Genomic DNA, 4953 nt, shown 5'->3' on the forward strand with positions numbered 1-4953 from the left:
GAGCAGTTACTCCCAACCAGTGTGCTTCCAGCTGTTGCAAAACGACAACTCCCAGCATGCCCTGACAGCTGTTGGCACTGTCACTTGAGATGCTAAAAAGTTTAGTAAGTGTTTTATCGCCCCAGTGTTGTATTTACAACTAACACTAATTAGTACTGCTCTATAAAGTCCTCCATGTTGTTTCTACTGATGAGGATGTGCTATAGATCAGTAATTGCCAACCAGTGTGCCTCCAGCTGTTGCAAAATGACTAGCCTATGAATGCCTAGCCATTTGGCACTGTCACTTGACATGTTAGAGAGCTTTAGTAAGTGCTATATCTCCCCCCAGTTCTGTATTTACAACTAACACTCCTTAGTACTTCTCTATAATGTCCTTCATGCTGTTGCTGCTTCTGAGGACGTACCATAGAGTAGTAATTTCAAACCAGTGTGCCTCCAGCTGTTGCAAACCTTCAACTCCCAGCATACCTAGACAGCCTTTGGCACTGTCACTTGACATGTTAAAGAGTTTAGTAAGTTCTATATCTCCCCCCAAGTGTTGTATTTAGAACTAACACTGCTTAGTATAGCTCTATAATGTCCTCCATGCTGCTGCTGCTTCTGAGGATGTGCTATAGAGCTGAATATTCCAACCAGTGTTTCTCCAGCTGTTGCAAAACAACTACTCCCAGCACGCCCGGACAGCCGTTGGCTGTCCGTGCATGCTCGGAGTTGTCGTTTTTCGACAGCTGGAGGGCCACAGTGCCATTATTCTGACATTATTTATACCAGGTGGAAATATATAAATAATTTAAGTATTTATATACTGTCCGAACATTCCGGAAGTTGCAACATCTGGAGGACCACAGTTTGAGACCACTGTAATGGACACAATCTTAGGGCTAATACTGATATGCACATTTTACACGTGGATTTTATGGCTACTGTTGTATACTGTATAGAAATCTATTCATTGTGTTTTTTGTTTTTTTTTAAAGGCTCTCCATCATCGCTTCACACACAATTCACAAGCACTTTCAATTTGCAGAAGTCAATTTATAACTCTGGCAGCTTTATATGGTTCTTTCCCTCTAGTGAAGGGTGATTTTAGTACCCATGACAACAAGTAGTTATGTCTATGCATTAGTTTAATGGTGAATTCCCATCTAGAACCAAAGTGAACCAGAAATGGTTGACATGTTTACTTCCCCGGTGATTGATGCTTTTCTTTATGGAACAATCACACCTACAAGTATTTTTTAAATAACATTTTGACATTGACAGGGAGAACATTTCGATTTCGTCAAGGTGCTCCATTTAGCCGACGGTGCGGCCCGATTCTAAAGAAACTGGAGGCATTATTGTTCTTCAAAAACAAAGGCATGAAAACTTATTGAAGAGCCATATAATGTCCAATCACAAATAAGGTCCAATAGTGGTAGCAAACACAATGCGCAATGTTGGATGGAAGAGCTTCGAGACGTCTGATGCATTAAAAAGGCCAGGGTTCCCCAAAATGTGGCTTTATAGCTGTTGCAAAAAAAAAATAAAAATACTATTATATCTGGACAGGAATATGGAGGAACAGTAGAGATTTATAAAACAACATTCAAAAAATTTCCCAAAATGTTATATTTTCATTGGTAATGGTGAAGGTGTAGTAATTGGTCGTAGAGTGTTATGTGACTAGTTTTGTCTGGCAAGCTGTAATTTGTAATTTGTAAGGTCATTAGTTTTTTCCCTTTTATCATTTAATCTCATACAAATTTTCTAATTCCTTAAATTACAATAACTTTCCCATTTTTACCTCTTCCCACCCTCTAATCCTTCCCTTACAATCCTCGTTTTAGGCAAAGGACCCTGTTCGATCCGGCAGCCCTCTTAAAGAGGTAGTCCGTCACTAGACAAGTTATCTCCTATTCAAAGGATCCGCGGCACCCCAGTCATCCGGTGCATGAAGCAAACTCAGTGCAGTACAGGATGACTGGTGAACTGAGCCGCCAAGCCCCCTCCATTCGTGTCTATGGGAGGGGGTTTGACGGCTGTGTACTAGCCATCACGCCCGCTCCCAAAGACATGAATGGAGGAGGGTGGCATGACGTCATGATCACAGAAGTCCCAGGCTTCCGTGACCGTAATGCCGTAGCAGTCGAGAGATCCCTGTGGCCGGACCCCCCGCGATCAGACATGCTTTCCCCTATCTTTTGGATTAAATTAAGGGCAGACACTTTTTGATCATCCTTCGTATGTCCTGCACATGTAATTATAACATTAAAATACATGATACAAGATAAGAAGCTCTCCGGAAATTTAGGTCCAATCCAAAAACAACCCATGAATAGTGGCTAGAGCTAAGTCCCATGCCATTTTTTTTACAGACATCAAAAATCGTGGACATACATATTTTTATAGACAGATTGGAGAATAATAACATTATATGGAATACAATTCTGAAATAAAGAAACTAATACAAATGCCTTAGCAGCATTAACTGTAAACAGTAGAATAATTATTCTGGTATTGGAGATATCTGGAGTGATCTCAGTTATCATAGAAGGGGGTCAGCTCTGAAAAACATCAGGCACCTGTCGCGTATGGAGAAAACTCAGGTCCTAAGCTCGCTCCATACTCCCTGCTCAACATTTTGATATACATGATCTCTAAATCTTAGCTCCTAAACCCTCCTGTCATGTTGGGAAGAGTACAGTGCAGTCCTACGGTCTCCCAAGCCATTGTCCCCATCTATAAGGACAGTCTGCCCTAAATGACATGCCCCAACTGGGTGATGTGCATACACTGACTAAGTGCTTGGTGCTAAAAGGGATGTCAGACAGACCAAGTCAATGCCAGATGGAGACATAAGGTACAGAATCAGAACACAGAAAAGAAAAGCCAAAAACAGAGCAGGTTATCAGAACCAGGAGAGCAGAGCAGTACAAAATCAGAATCAGAGGCAACACCAAACAACAGGCAGAATTTAGACCTGAAAAGACAGTATCAGGTATAAAATGGCAGGCAAGATGCAGGGTCAGAGAAACAGGCAAACAGTCAGGGTCCAGGAACACAGAAGAATACAAAAACACTAGGTATGAAGAACTATCAGAGGCCTCTGTGGTCAGCAGACTAGGTGGTCTACCCCCATTCTGCTCAAGGCAGCTCAAAAAATAGCAGCCCTGGTTGTCAAAGTGATGGAGCCACACTCCCAATGGCGCCACACAGAGATTGGACCCGTCATTACGATTAAATGCACAATAAGCGTTAGCAAGCCAGCAGATCACTTTATACAGCTACGGTATATCAATCCTCGCTTGTTGATTTATCCGGCATTAGTGTTTTTATCCCTCGCTCTATGGAAGAGCAGCTTTTATTTAAAGCCAGCGTCACTTTAAACTTTGAACAGACACATAGCATGGAGGAGATGTAAACACCTGTTCATTGTCAGCACATTCGCCTTGAACTTGGCAGTGCTGTTTCATAAATGTCTTAAATCTTCAAAATGGTGCCCCAAGGATAATGACTGTACACAATGGAGGCTTAAAAACCTGTTTACATTCCATATCCAGTTCTCTTTACAAATGGAATGCTTCTCTTTCTTTCTCTTTTACATTACTTTGTGTTTGAACAAACCTTTTCAGATAATATGATCTCGCTTTAAATAACATTCTGGGAAGCCGAGTCTCGCTGTAATGTGTTAGAACAGGCCTGTGAGCCCTTAGTAATCTTTTTTCCTTGATTTCTAATGTTGCTGACAGGTTGGAGAATATTTAGAGGTGAAATGGTGGGGGGTGTGGCTTGGAGCTTGCCGGAGATGGTCGCTTGATCAGGGAGCTCCATTCACTATAAGCAACTACAGCGACATTTTGCCTTCTGCTTCGCTATTTTTGGCTACCATCCACCACTAACCCTTCAGCATGTCGTCCAGATCGAGAAGAAAGGGAAAGTCCAGCGCCAGACTCTGCAAATTAACAGATTTCTACATCGCTGCTGATCCCCAGAACTCCCAAGATAGCACCGGCCCGAGGTCTCCTGCCAGCTCTGACTCCTCTAGTTCCTGAGCCCACCAGCACTCTTACCAGGACTCCGGAGACAGAAACAGACGGAGTGCCTCTGTACCACCGGGACCTCTGCAAGATGATCGGGCAGATAATTTACCTGACCAGAGACTCTCAGACTTGAGCCGCCACCGCAATAATGGCGGAATGCCGTCCTCAGCTCCTGCCTCTCCACTCTCAGGCAGCCCTGCAGGACAAAAACAACTGACGAGTCACCTGAAGCTGGGGTGAGTGCATCTACTTTTGTAGAAGCTGACTGTCTTGCTAGCCACCCCTCTACTAATCCTCCGGTCACAGAACTGACCTTAAAGAACATGTTATTGGCTCTTCACCAGTCCATCCATATTGATGTGGCCCGCATGTTTTACCCAGTGCAAAAAGATCTTACTGAGGTGCAGTCCAGAGTGGATCATATAGAGCATAAGATGGGAGTCCTGGTGCCGTCTCATAATGATCTCATAGATGCACACTATGAGCTAGAAGATGACGTTCATGTGATTAAAGCTAAGCTGGCGGACCTTGAGGACCGGTCATGCTGCAACAATATTAAGTTCCGGGGATCTCAGAGTCAGTGCAACCGTCTGCTCTTAAAAAATATCTGCAATAATTTATCCTATTTGTCCTCCCGTAATGTCCATCTCTGCACCTGATCATTGATAGGGCCCACAGGGTCCCCAAACCTAAACACCTGGCGGATGATGTACATCATAATGTGCTTGCGTGCATCCATTATTTCCATATCAAGGAGGAACTTATGACTGCTACAAGAAAGCCGTTGTCTTTGCCTGAGGATTTCAACAATATCTAGCTGTTTGCGCCTATCCCCTCCATCCTCCGTGATCATAAAATTCAGTACCGATGGGGGTTTCCGGTGCGCCTCCTTATCCAGCTGGACAATGTCATTTGCACCTTTGAAGAAG

The 4953-nt window shown here is 43.4% G+C and overlaps 1 long non-coding RNA gene across 1 annotated transcript; it reads right to left on the minus strand.

Moving 5' to 3' along the window:
• Window positions 1–1211: 1211 nt before the first annotated feature.
• Window positions 1212–4399, minus strand: LOC130275342 (uncharacterized). Its single transcript, XR_008844736.1, has 3 exons — window positions 4338–4399; window positions 4055–4220; window positions 1212–1511 (listed from the first exon to the last, which is right to left on the minus strand). It is a non-coding gene; the product is annotated as an uncharacterized LOC130275342 (long non-coding RNA).
• Window positions 4400–4953: the final 554 nt, after the last annotated feature.

Source organism: Hyla sarda, chromosome 6 (assembly GCF_029499605.1).
Source record: "Hyla sarda isolate aHylSar1 chromosome 6, aHylSar1.hap1, whole genome shotgun sequence".
Taxonomy (NCBI): domain Eukaryota; kingdom Metazoa; phylum Chordata; class Amphibia; order Anura; family Hylidae; genus Hyla; species Hyla sarda.